Source organism: Adiantum capillus-veneris, chromosome 3 (genome assembly GCF_014529385.1).
Source record: "Adiantum capillus-veneris isolate H3 chromosome 3, ASM1452938v2, whole genome shotgun sequence".
Taxonomy (NCBI): Eukaryota; Viridiplantae; Streptophyta; class Polypodiopsida; order Polypodiales; family Pteridaceae; genus Adiantum; species Adiantum capillus-veneris.
The window spans coordinates 79,082,384-79,097,235 of NC_140933.1; positions in this window are offsets into that span (position 1 = coordinate 79,082,384).

Sequence of the window (14,852 nt, forward strand, 5' to 3'; positions counted from 1 at the left end):
TGTAGTGCAAGCCATCCTCTACGGAGTGGAAATCTGGGGAGCAAGCATTTCAGCCCACACATGGAATGAAATTGAAAAAATGGAGACAGGCAAGAGACCACTAGAAATGAAAGCATTGCAAAAAATGTACACGTATATCATGAAGGTCAAAGCGATGCCTACTACTCGAATCCCCCGCATTGCATGGGAAACGGGATGTGCGCCGCAAAAGACAAAAAAAAAAGCAAATTTTGTCATCGAGCTTCATACAGGACATTAAGAAATGGTTTGCTAAATGGAATGTAGAAGTATATGTGAACATGCTTATTGAGGAGGAAGGAGGGAGAACATATGCTGAATTTTGAAATTGCATTACTAAATAGCCTCCACACCAAGTGGAAGACAACGCAACATCGCTTGAAATTTGAATACTATTGCAAGCATGTCAACACAAAGTATTGGTAAGGCTATAACACAAACCCAATGGAAGCCGAGGCCCACATACGAACACCCATGCCCCACATGGCACGAAGAGCCATCTCTTTGATGCGCACAAGGTCACATATGCTCAAAATAGAAACAGAGGGCTAGCTGAAAATTGATGCTTCTAAACGGATATGCACATCATGTACAATGCAAGCTCTCGAAGATGAAGCACATGTGACATTGGAATGCCCAGAATACGCTCACATCCGGGCTATTTTTCAACCACTTCTAAGCAGTTGCTCTACCTTTGCGGACCTATTATCCAAGACAGATCCCTCCCCTACAGCTCTCGGAACATACCTCACCTGCATACTTGAGGATCAAAAGACACTCATAGGAACACAAAAAGAGAATAACACACACCACACCATACACCCTTGTGAGGGGAGACTATGTATCACTTTGAGGTCCCATGGGTCATTTCTGGCCCCCCGCGGACGTTAATACCAAATCAAATCAAATCAAATCTCAGAAAAGACAAGTTTGCATCATCGAAGTATCATGGGCAACCTTGAAATTGAAGGCTACAACTTCCAAGTATAATATATTATTCTGTATTATATTTTTAAACTTTGTCTGGCTTGAAATTTAAGCCTTTGTTGAAGCCCTAAAAAATGACACTATTATCAATCAATAATACTCGATAGCTTGCACTTTCTTAAAACTTGTGTTTTCTACTCGAAGCAAAAGTATGTACAATGTACTTCTTTTTGGCTATGCTTTCTGGTACAAACTCTTGAGTGCTGAAAAGTAGGACTCAAAAGGTGACTTTAGGCTATTGTTCACTGCCCAAGCCTCCAGTTTCAACCTTAATCGTTGTTTCAATCTCCCTAATCGGGATGGTTGCTAAACTACCAATTTGCTGATTACTTGGAAGTTGCACCTTTGAGTTCAAATAAAAAGCTTTGACCTGTTTGTGAGTGAGTGAGTGTTATGCTTGAGAAGCTGTTGGGGAGAGACTCACTGAGTTCGAGAAAAATCATTTCTGCAAACATACAAAATTCCTTTCTTTGATTTTATCCAAAGAAATTTTTAAAAACTTAGGTTATTTTTTGGGTTTTTACACTATTTTTCACTATTTTGGGGTGGAATTTCTCCTTTCCTTGTTCCCGTCATCCGGCACTTTTGAAATTAGGAACAAGTCCATATATAAACTAGTTAGAACAACACATTGTCAACTCCATATTTTTATATAATTGGAAAATGAGGTGAGAAAGAATGGTTTGTAACCTACCCAACCATATGAGGATTTGTCAAGCTAACCCATACAAGGTTCACAGCATTGCAGTGTTTTGTTCTCACAACATGGCCATTATGTAAATTGTGTTTGTCCCTTAGACACTCCCACACACTCTCTCTTTCTCTTCTCCTTCATGGCAACCAATGCTCTCTCTCTCTCTCTCTCTCTCTCTCTCTCTCTCTCTCTCTCTCTCTACTTGACATTGATTGGATGAGCCTACCAGCCAAGGAGAGAGAATCCTCATATAAAATAGCAAGAAACTCCAGTCTTGCAAAAGTGACTTCTCTTTTGCCGAAATGCACTCAAGACTCTTTGGTCTAGAACGTTTGAACTAATTCAAACACTCCCAAAAGAAACTCCATTCTACCCTCATCGGAATCCATTGCAAACAGGACACAACCACTACCCCATCAATTATTATGAGTCCACAGATCATCAAATGCCATGTATCGTCTTGCGCCAAGGAGGAGGAGGTGCATTGTCAACCATTTGAGTGTGCATCCCTCTGTGCAAGCCAAACTCACTAGCGATGAATTGTGCATCCAAATACCAATGTCATGACAACACAACCAGGGATGTTGCAGGCTATCTATCCTAACTAGCCCAATCAATGTGAGTTCACTTTCACAATTGGCACCGCTCAAAGTTGTGGACAAAGGGTTCTATATGAATGGCAGATGATCAAGCTCCTCTAAGGTCCAAGGTAGATGTTGAACTAGGCATGTCTTTGTTGTCATACAAATCCTCCACAAACAACAAATGAAGGGTGAGTAGTGAGCAAAGGACAATAGCAACATGTATCCAATGCATCATATCTGGGACCATTGCGTGAGGCAAAAAGACGTTCCAAGGTTCATTGCTGGTGAACAACCAGTTTAGAGAGTAAAGCGTAACTTTGCATCTTTATCAATAATCCCAAGGCCACCCTGAAATTTTGGCAAAATGCAAGCAACATGGGTATCTATAGTCCCATGAGAACCTCCACAAAGAAAAATCCCTAATCACAAGAAGTTTTGGACAGATTCTGACAATAATTCCCACATTATGACTTAATCCAACATCATGAGCTTCTGTGAGCGAGGCACAACATACCTAGCTAGGAACGATTGGGGGCAAGGGACCGCCGGCCCGGTGGGATTCTTACAATAATTCTCACATTATGACTTAACGCATCATGAGCTTCTGTGAGGGAGGCACCGCATACCTAGCTAGGTACGATTGGGGGCAGGGGACCACCGGCCCGGTCGGGGCCTCCCTTACAGAAGCTCATGATGTTATGCATTGTATGAAAAACACTGAAAAAGTCTTACAGGAGAAAATTTCTAAATCTTCTTGTGAATGAGACGGCGTAGTCTAGGCAAGCTCTATGGAGAGGGGGCATCAATCCCATCTGATTGATGAGAGCACTGCTAACCACGCAAAATCTAGCCAAAGCGTGGTGCAAAGAATACTCAGCTAAAAGCATGGTATCATTTGCATATGCCTCATTGAGCGAACAAACACCCTCACCCTTTGGCTCCTCTACTTTATAAAACGTGAAAATATTGGGTAGAATGCATCGATTCTGTCTTAGACCCGTGGATTAAATCTGGCATGTGTGTGTGTGTGTGTGTGTGTGTGAGAGAGAGAGAGAGAGAGAGAGAGAGAGAGAGAGAGAGAGAGAGAGAGAGAGTAATAGCTAGATAGGTCTTGAAGGTCTCTTGGGAGTTGGGATTATTTCATACAACGTTACCATTCTTCTTCCAAATTTTTTTAGAAAACCTTTAGTATGGTGAGCATTGGAAACAAGCATAAGAAATGTTAAATAACTTAAGATGGTTTTCCATAAGAAAAGTCATGTTTTCTTGCGACTGCCTATGTCCAAGTGATGTTCTTGGTTTTAGTGGGCAACATACCGTTGTAGATAGGGATTTGGAACAGCAAGCGGTGTTGAATCACACCTTAGGGAAGGTCGCGGGTATGACGGTTAAGGGATCGGACCAATTTCTCACTATTATTATCATATATGGCCCTTGTGATACCAAGAGAAGAGGGAAACTGTGGGTGGGCATTTGGTGAATATGCCTTTGGAATGAGATTGATGAATCATGGTAGATTTTAATATGATGGAATCTAGAAAGGATAAGACTAGCTCAACTAGCCTTTGGGTAGGGATTTGAGGGATATGCCTTTGGAATGAGATTGGCGGATCATGGAAGATTTTAATATGATGGAATAGGACAAGCTGGGCTCAACTAGCCTTTCTATTGGCAAGTTTGGAGAAGTCAAAATGGAAGGCACTCTCTGAGAAATGGACGCAGATCAACTTATGGATTGTTGGGCCATGACGTAGTTTAACTTCCAATATGCCAACACAGTCTCTCATCTGGACAGATGCTACTTCTTGCACCAAGCAAACTTGCTTCCACCCGGAGTGGAGTTGAGTGTAGATACCACCCAGAGTATGTCAGACCACTTCCCCCTTATGTTTAAAAACATTACAAGCGCTAAAGAAGAAGATTGATTTCCAGAATGGAAGAAGAAAAAACTCATTTCGAATGAGCATCTCCTGAAGGATCCACTCTTCACATCCCTTGCTAAGATGGCTGAAGAAGGATGTGGAAGAGGTGGACCCTTGAGCCTGGCCCACCCAAATGAATAGCATCTAGATGGCAATAAAAAGAACAAGACCTAGGGTGACACACGCTGAAAAAAGATCAAGACGTCAAAAACAAAAAGTTGAAAGAAGAAATGGAAGAACTCTCAAAGGCAAAGCAAGAAGGTAGAGTTTCACAAGAGGAGCATATGAGGTGGCTTGAAGCCAAAGCTGTGCTTGCCGATCTGCAAGTCGAAAAGATGAGGCTTTTGGCTAGAACGCTTGCCCTCAAGCCTGAGACTACAAACCAAGCTCACATTTTTAGAGCTCTAAAGGTCAACATTAGGGCCGTGTAAGGAAGTGATTAATTTGCTAATTAGTGGAGGTTTTATGGTCAAAATGGTTCCAAATTTGGTCGTTTTGAGTTAGATTGAAGGTATTAAATGCATATCCGTTCCATTAAAACCATACCTAGATACATATTTTCATGTAGAAAGGAAACATCAATTTCATTGTTTTTCCTCGTGGGTTCACCTCAAAATTAGTGTCCATTCAATCCCCTTGGACTTTTCCAAATTTCAAAAAACTCATTTACCTCCTTTCACTTTCTTATAGGCCATTCTCTCTCTGCCTGTGTGTGTGTGTGTGTGTGTGTGTGTGTGTGTGTGTGTGTGTGTGCGCGCCTTTCACACTTGTCTCATGTGCACAACTTGCCCTCATGGCAGTCAACCAGTCCTTTGCTTGTGTTGTACAACTTTTGCCCTCTCTGTGGTGGTTTTTAGCCTGTTGAGAGGCTTTTATATCCCGTGCAATCCTTTTTTGGAGGTTCTTTTCAGCCTGTCTTAGCTACTGTTTATTTTGTTGTTGTTGTTGTTGTTGTGTGTGTGTGTGTGTGTGTGTGTGTGTGTGTGTGTAGGTGAATATCCGTCTAGATGTGAGAGTGTATGAGTTTCCTTCCTCATGTATAGTCTTTCTCCTAGCAAGTTGGGTCCTTTTTTTGTAGGCAGTTGCTAGAGTGCGATAGTGGATTTTCTCTAGATGGTTGAAGAAGCGGTTTATAAGTGCAGGAAATAGGTGGACCTCTCCTCAACAATGGATGCAACAAATATCATAAAAGAATGTCTGTATGAAGATTTTGCTGATGCATGTAATACCTGGGAAGGTTCAGAACCCACTACTGACGTGGTTATTCCGGTGCAAGAACTTATGGATCCGGTTGCCCAATATGCTCTAAATGCTATTATTTTGTTTTTCCTGAGTAAAATTCCCTCTACACAACATGGAGGTTAGAGGATTGAGTTTTTTCTCAAAAGACTGTGATAGGGGTATATTTTGGTGTGAGAGGCTTTTATGAGGCCTTGTTAGCAGATATGGAATTATCTTGCTCGCAACTGTTGGAAATGTTGCCTTTGTTTTTCAATATGCAAATGACACATGTATTGCCATGGGCACTTACTAAAGATTACAACGTTCCAGTTGTCCAATCTGGGTGGAAATATTGGGATCTCCACGTACTTGGAAACATTTCCTACCTCTTTTGGCCACAGATCAAGCTTTTGCTAACTCAAAAATATCAGGTTTTAAACTCTCATGATACTTGTCATTTCCTCTAGCAAGTGGTATGTTCTAGGTTGCATCCATGAATAAGCCCGTGTGTTTCTTGCTTGTCTTGAACCCTTCCTCTTTTCACTAATAGTGATGCAATCCCTCTCCCTTGAATCTTGGCACTTGCTACCACTACTTGACTTCTCTACAAGAGACTCTCCTTCCATCATTTCACAAACCTGTGGTTTTTTTCTCTCACTTTCTTGAAACCTTTACAAATATCTCCCCAAAGCAAGGTAGAAAACATAAGTTTCTTCCTCTTAATTTTTCAAACCATACCACCCTTAGATGCTCCCTCTCCCTTTCAGTATGGCAAAATAGGTTCCACCTTGGCACTATTCCCGCAACACCATGCTAAAAGTCTACACCAAACCTCTCCATGGATTTGTGGCAAAGAGCCTTTACTACTTGCAACAACCTTGCAGATTTCTACCTCTCCTTCAAAATTGGGCTAACAAATTATGGTGCTTTATTACCTATTTATTGCCACCCTACTTTAATATTCAAGTTGTTCAAATCAGAACAAAAGTCCTTATTATATCCTACAAGAGCCACATCTTTGAGCTTTATCTCCAAAAATTCACAAGGCTCCTTCAACCATCCTTTGTGGGACTTTCACCCGTTTGCTAAATTCGTTCAACTTTCGTTAGTAGTATCCCCCTTTCCTCCCTCAATACTTCGAAAGAAGTACTAATCATTTTTACCAGACTATCACTAAGGGTGCTACATCAAAGGCCCCTTAAGATATCTACTCTCTCCTTTTGTGGACATAACTTTTAATAAGTATCTTGCGACTCATGACACACTCTATCCCTTTGAACCATTTTTTTGCTGTGGATGGAACCTCACTTTAAGCACCTATATGTTTTTGTACATATAGATGGACATTTCAAAGAATAGCTATAGTTTATACCTTATATTTATGACCCACTTGTGCCCTTATTCCATATCTATAAATCCATGCATTGGTTTATTACTCCCAAGGTAGAACCTTTTCACTTCCATTCAGGAGAGCTATCTCATAGTACACTTGAGTCAAGCCTTCAATTTTTTTCACCTAACCACATTTCCCTCCAAGAGCTTACCAACTTTCCCTCATAAAGTGCTCACCAAATTTTTCCTCCAAAAGTACTCACCAAATTTTCCCTCCAAAGTGCCTATATAAGCAAGAGCCTCAAAGAGAGAATTTTGTATTCATGGAATGCCCTTATGAGACTCTATAAGTCGAAACGCGTTGGCAAATGCCATGTTTTAGTAAAATCTCTCTTGTTGCTTTGTGGCTCCCTTCCCTCTCTTATGCTTATGTGAAGTACTCGCACGCTTGGCTTTTATCATTAATAAAGTTGGAAACCAATCCCAATCGATTTTGCTTGCTTTGGGATACAGACAAGCCTACACATACTGAATAATGGTCAGTTTTGGGGATCATGGGGTCAACAAAAGGCCTTTTAAACTCAAATGGGGTAAATTTTTGGGTGCTTGTTTTGACTGTGGTGAATTTGGACATATGCAATCTAAATGCCCAGAGCCCCTGTTAAAATTTCCTCCTTCTGATGTTCCTGTATGTGCATAGAATGATGTTTCCCCCTCTGCTTTGTTTGTGAAGACAAAGCTGGGTGATTCCAATGGAAGCAAGCAATCTCAACAGGATAAAGATAAAAACAGGATTCTGCCAAATGTATAGTCTAATGTGAGGATTGATGCTGATGCATGCACCCTCCCTTGAAAGCGCATTTTGGTATAATGAGCAACTAGAAAACGATTCCAGACCAAGGAGGCTCCATCATGGTGGAATCACACTTATTGGCATTTTAGGATCAGGTGGGACACTGTCAAGAAGTGCTATGGGCAAGAAACCTTAAAAGACCATCTCGGTGGCACCATTAAAAAGAGAGGCTAGCTATGGAGTATCTGGGACAATGGCAAGGAACGCTACCATATGTCATCATATGAGCCAAGGTCTATTTTTCTTATGCAACCACCTATGCTTGCACCTTTAGAGAATATGGAGCAGTTCAAGCATCTCTGCAGATACGATCGTCCGCAATTCCATGATGTGTGGCACTATGCAAGATGTCAATTTGGGCATTAGAATTCATGATAGCATTGCAAGGTTAGGGTGACCAATCGTGAGTAGGTAATGCATTAATGACGAGTGTAATGTACTCAGGACAAGGAAGCTCTTAACGGTCTCTTGATGATTAAAAAGGGTATCTTTGGACGCACAATACTTGCGTCTTGACATCGTATGCAAGAGGCTGAGCCTAGTCACACAAGATGCTCACATGGTTTTTCGGCCCAAAGATTGCCTCATGTGCAACATAGGAAGCTCGGCAAGCATGGGGGGAAGTTGTAAACCATTTGAAAAGGTGCCACTGTGCCCGAATTTTGACCGTTAAGTCAGGGTCATGCATGGGAGATAACTACTCTGGAAGGAGGATGGTTTCAGATGGCCTCCTCAGGTCTTGAATTGCAAGGATATGGTAGTCAATGGTGTTGATATGGATGATTGGAATCCGTACTGGCGCTTTGGAGTTTATATAGATGCAAGGATTATCCTAGCTATATGTAATTTGGTGCACCAGTATGTGAAAGCGACAACTACTGCCAGGGGTTTGGTATGGAGCACTTGAAGTGGGTTCTCAACTTGGGCAAGAACACATGCTTCATAACGGCAAGCCTTATAAGATAAACAAAAAAAAAAAAAAGTTTTTACAGGAAGGTGGCCGCCACTACCACCACCGCATGCTCTCACGCTATGGAGGACTCTCTCAGACTCTCTCTCTCTCTCCCTCCTACGTGGTGCCACCATTCTCCCTCTCTCTCTCTCTCTCTCTCTCTCTCTCTCTCTCTCTCTCTCTCTCTCTCTCTCTCTCTCTCTCTCTCTCTCTCTCTCGTCCATTATTAGAAGCAAGTGATATTCTCTCTCTCTCTCTCTCTCTCTCTCTCTCTCTCTCTCTCTCTCTCTCTCTCTCTCTCTCTCTCTCTCTCATCCATTATCAGAAAGCGCCATCAAGCTCAATCTCTCTCTCTCTCTCTCTCTCTCTCTCTCTCTCTCATCCATTATCAGAAAGCGCCATCAAGCTCAAGCTCTCTCTCTCTCTCTCTCTCTCTCTCTCTCTCTCTCACACACACACACACACACACACACACACACACACACACACACACCCTCACCCTCACCTTTCCCACCCTCTCCCTCATGCTCTTCCTTCCTCCTTGACCTCGTCCTCATCCACATTCGCGATCAGCAAAAATTCAACTTCCTTCTCTCTGTAGCGTTAAAAAAAAAGTCTTTCTCTCTCTCTCTCTCTCTCTCTCTCTCTCTCTCTCTCTCTCTCTCTCTCTCTCTCTCTCTCTCTCTCTCTCTCTCTCTCTCTCTCTCTCTCTCGTCGGCAGCCAACTCCAGCGCTTTCTTTTGAATCACACACACACACGCACACGCACTCACCCTCACAACCCTCCCTCCAGTCTCAACCAATAGTCTCTGTGTGTGTGTGTGTGTGTGTCTGTCGACAACAAGGAAAATAAGCTCTCCTTCTCTCTCTTTCCACACTCACAAACACATACATACACATACATGTGCACACACATACATACACAATACGCATAAGCACACGTACATAATCACATACGCACCAACAACGCACACACACAGCATGCACAAAAAAAAAACAAAGAGGATTGACGTTGACGCATCGACAAGTGAAGAAGGAAGACACCAAAAAACCGCAATGGCGACAACAAATCAAAGAATGACGTTGAAGGCATGTCCCATTCGGCACCAAAATTGACGAGCGCGCTACACCAACGCACCAGTGAAGCCTGCGATTCACCGACATCTCATCCTTGAGTAACAGCCGTAGGGTAATTCATTTTCTATTCTCCAAGCCAAACTTTGTAAAAAAAGAATTGTATATTCCACCTCTCTCTAGGTGATGGTCACAAAGGCCCACGTAGGAGAATATTGTTTTATTATTTCTCCCACAACAAAGCACCAGTCAACCGTCCGGGATCCGATTGCTTGCTTTGTCTCTCCAGCTTAGGGCCCTAAACCTAATTAGTTTATACTAAACTAAACAGCCTGCACCTCAGTGAGAGGTCACTATCACAGGGGGTCAGCACTTGAAAGAGAAGTCATGCACACACACTGACTCCAAGGGTCACTACGCACAGGAGTAGGATCTTCGCACACATGAAATTTTCCTAGAGAATGCACTATAGTCTCTCTCTCTCTCTCTCTCTCTCTCTCTCTCTCTCTCTCTCTCTCTCTCTCTCTCTCACACACACACACACACACACACACACACACACATCATGGTTTCCATCTCACCGAAACTAAGGGGTTTTGTAAATACCATCTTGAATCAAATTTGCCCTCACATTCGGAAGGGTTTTTATCTCCTTTGTCTATGTCTCCATATCTCTCTCTCTCTCTCTCTCTCTCTCTCTCTCTCTCTCTCTCTCTCTCTCTCTCTCTCTCTCTCTCTCTCTCTCTCTCTACACTGTGCTGTTTGAGTGTTATTTGAATTACTGTTGTCTGCGTCCTAGCTGCTCAAAGCTAGGTGGTGCCCCCTGTTCACTCTCCGTGACGAGTTCTGCGTGCACGGGCCAGGCGTAGAGGCTGTTGGGGTCCGTTTTGCGCTTGCGCTTGTTATTTGGTGCCCCCACTGAGGAGGGTTTCTCGAAATCCTTCAGTTTGCAATGCTGAAGACGATGCATGTCGTTGGCCATGGACGAATAGCTGTGGGAATTCTCCAATGGGAGTACGGAGGAGGATGAAATTGAAGAAGTGCTAGGAGCTTTCATTGAAGTGTTGTTGCCAAGATACACCATCGTCAACATCCAGGAAGTAAGTTCTCCATCTCGCATCTCTCATTCTAACCGGGAATCAAGGGCCACCAGAGGAAGGGCTCCAGGCTGCTCTCACGTCACCCATCTCACTCTATCAATGACTGCCATCGACGGATATAAAGGAGAAGCAAAAAATCCTCTACATTGACGTCCACCAAGAAGAAATCATCTATATCAAGGAAGGAAAGAGGTTAGTAAAGCCTCTCTTTCCCAAGGAATCTGAAAAAAAAAATGAAGCCTCTGCTCTTAAGTGGCTCAAAGGGGCTGCTCATGCTGGGGGGGGGGGGGGGGGGAGGAGGGCTAGGCCAATCCTAAATTACATGACCCCCAAGGAAGAAGAAACACCTGGCCACGTGAGTGTTTCGAGTCGTTTTTGGAAAGCAAAAACGTGTCCACGTGGCCAGAAAGAAAGTTATCCAAGGTTAAGTGGTGGAAGATCGCCTATCAATTTGCGGGCACACATGCGAGTGCTGCCAGTCCACTTCGACAACCCCGAATCAAAGGTGATAAGGAGGCTCCCATGCCCTAGAGAAGAGTGGTTTGGCTACTGTCATCGTTGTTTTGGAAGGTGGGTAGAGGGCCTTCCTTCTCTCCCCATACAACTCATCCTGAAGAAACTGTTTACCACGGGTAAAACCCAGTGGGCCAAAGATGAACTACATTAAATGGTGTGGAATTCATGAAATGAGACGATTACAGTAACTACTTCAAACTACTTCTAGCTATAAGGCTAGGCGTGGTCAAACGCGTCGCCATCAATCTATATGTACTGAGCAACGAAGGGAAGGCGGAGCCTATGAAGGGCGATGACCTCTTGTGGATGTGCCAACTTTTCAACACCGACATGATAAGGGTATAAGTGAATACTCTACACTCTGTACATCATGGATAACGGACCAACCTTTTTTCCGTTTAGATTTCTGCAACACATGCACGTATATATACGTGGATAGAAAGATCTTCTATCAGCAGAAGATTGTGTTCTTGTTTGGTGTTGCGGATCTAGGGAAGATCCTTAGCTCCCCAAATCCCACTATCCTCCTCGTGTTGGATTACCATCACTCCTTTAATGTTTCAATTTTTATCCTGTTTTTATCTATCCACCACCTTGTAAGAAGCCGCTAAGTTACTTGTAATTAAGGAAAAAAAAAAGTTTGAAATTTTGTTTCACAATGGCAAACATTTCCTTCCCAACCTTCACGGGTAAAATGGGGGAAGATACTTCGGATTTCTTAGATAATCTTGAAATAGCATGTGTTTTGGAAGGGATGACGATGCTTCACGTCTGCGTATTTTTCCAATGTTAATGAAAGTGAAAGCAAGATCATGGTACAACGCCTTGGTGTAAGCCACCAAGGAGAGGTGGACTTGCTAAGAGCAGCATTTCTAAGGTGCTTTGGAGAAGGCACCACATCAAAAAAATTGTGGCAATTGCTAATGGAGTTGAAGCAAGGAAGTATGACTGAATATGCAACATACGAATCAAAGTTCATGGATCTATAGGGACAATGGGTTGCATCGCTGAGGGAGAACGAAGGGGCACCCGACTTCCTAAAGAAATACCGTTTGTGACTGGTTTATGGCCAATTCTTAAAGACAAGGTGAAGGGAAGGTTTCCTGCTACGTATGAGGTAGCAATTGAAGTAGCCCGCCTTACAGATAAGAAATTGCGTCTACAAGTCAGGAATACTGAGGAAGAGGAACTGGGTAGGGCTCGGCCACACCTAGCCACATCTACAGCAGTTGTCCAGAGAAATCAGTCATAGGAACCGGTTGAAGATCAACAAGACCTGCTCAACCGAATCACCAACCAGTTAGAGAATCTTTCGGTACATCTGGTGTAGCAAGGGCATGCACCTGCTAGAAATCTAGAGCAAGGAAGAGGGAAACGAAGACAGAATCAGGACTACCATTGTTACAACTGTGAAGAGGACGGCCATGGCATGTACTATTTTCTTCATCCAAGAAGGCAGAACTTCAATAGAGGAGTAAGGCAAAATCAGATTTCTCCACCAAGGGTGAGGCCACCACCACCCAGGCAACCATAGCCAATTCCATCGGTCCAAATCCTTCAGCTGCTTGTACAACCACCACCACGACCGCTGTTAGGTTTAATGGCCATGTGGATGATCGCCCATCACTAAAACTGCTACTAACCCTAAGTGTATAGCTATACACTTGTGTGAGCCACTAACACTAAGTACAATGTGTATTGTGCCTTAGTGCATAAGATAGAGAAGAAAGAAAGGGGGCACACAGTACGTGTTGGCTCTCCCTCTCCAACCTATATGTGGCTATGGTGGTGTGTGTGAGTGTGTGTGTTTCTTATTCTGCTTCCGCTGTGCTCTTGGCTCCTCTCCTTCAACCACAACCTCTCATTCCACCTCTACCTCCACCACCTACTGGAAACCAAGCAGTGAGTGTCATAGTCTTGAAGCTAAGGAAAAGGAGAAGGTAGAAGAGCATGTCAAAGAGAAGGACAAAGGAAAAGGAAAAGTAGAAGAAGTAGATGCCATGAGAGTGAAGCGTGCTAGGCATGAAGAGGCCTCTCAAAGGGAGAAAAAGATGAAAGGAAAAGGAGATTCTAGCAAGCATGCGACTAAGCCTTGGCAGAAGATCAACCTCATGGATTTTTCGCTAGGCGAGTATGCTGAACCATATGACCTAGTTCAAGATGTTTTGATGCAGGGTCCGAAAATAACCTGGCCCCAGTTACTCCATCTTGCACCAAGGATGAAGAGACAATGGACAAAGATGGTAAGTACTAGAAAGTCAAGACCAAAGATAGCTGGGGCTATCTCTGGGAAGAATCTAGATGACATCCTACCTATCATGGATGCCCACAACAAGGGGCAACACATCTCAAACATCTACATAGATGGTGGCACACAAATATGTGTCATGAGTGAGAAAATGATGCACCACATCTAGGCCTAGAGGTAAATAGGCTGAGCTAAAATGGCAAATAACGTCAAAGTGAAGTGCATAGGCATTGTGAATACAGTGAAGGTGAAGGCATTCGACACAGAAGTGGAGGTAGAAATTTTTTTCATGCCACACAAAGGGGAGGGCTACCTTATCATTCTTGGAAGACCATGGCTCATGGCTATGGAGGCTAAGCAGGACTGGAGTACCGGAATGATCTAGATGAAGGATGCTAAGGGAAAGCCCATATTCTATGACATAAAGATTGATAAGCATTGCAACATGATCTTGGAGGCATCGGAAGATGAATTCACCAGTGACTCTCTGACCACCTCGAGAGAAGAGACAACAATAACTGAGGAGAGTGACAATAGTATCGAAGTGATGGAAGTCATCCTAAGAGATCCCAAGAGATTGACACAATCGGAAGCACCTCCGAAGAGCAAAGGGGGACCATCAGGTACGCATCCCTTGGTGGATACAAGTAAGTTACATCGGATGCTCTCCATTGAGTTAGCTAGTGAAGAGAGAGAAGAGTATATCTCTATGCTGGGTAACTTCACCACACTTTTCATGGATGGCTATGACAAGATCACATGCATCACAATGGTGCAGCACCACATAAGACTCAAGGAAGGAAGTAAACATGTAGTGCAAAAGCTTAGAAGGCTTGGCGTAATTCAGCAAGAGGCATTGCTTAAAGAGGGAAGGAATTTGCTACAGGCAGGTTTCATTTACCCCGTCAAAGACTCAGAGTGGGTCTCTCCAGCGGTGGTCACGCCAAAGAAGAACAGTAAGTGGAGGGTTTGTGTAGACTACAAACCTCTCAATGCAGCAACAAAGAGGGATCATTTCTCCTCCCATTCCAAGACGAGATTTCAATGAGGCAACAGGTCATGAGTGCTACACAGTATGTGATGGATACTCAGGCTACTTCCAGATTAGCATTGCAGAAGAAGACCAAAAAAAGACAACTTTCATAACACCATGGGGATGTTTTGCTTATAGAGTGATGCCCTTTGGCCTCACCAACGCTCTAGCCACATTCCAATGCTATGTAACTTTTGTCTTCCAGCCATACTTTGGTAAGTCAATACTGGTTTTCATAGATGATTTCTGCATCTACAACTCTCGCTCCCTCCATTTGAGCAAGGTCTATGATGGCCTGGCTAGCTGCAAACCTTGGGT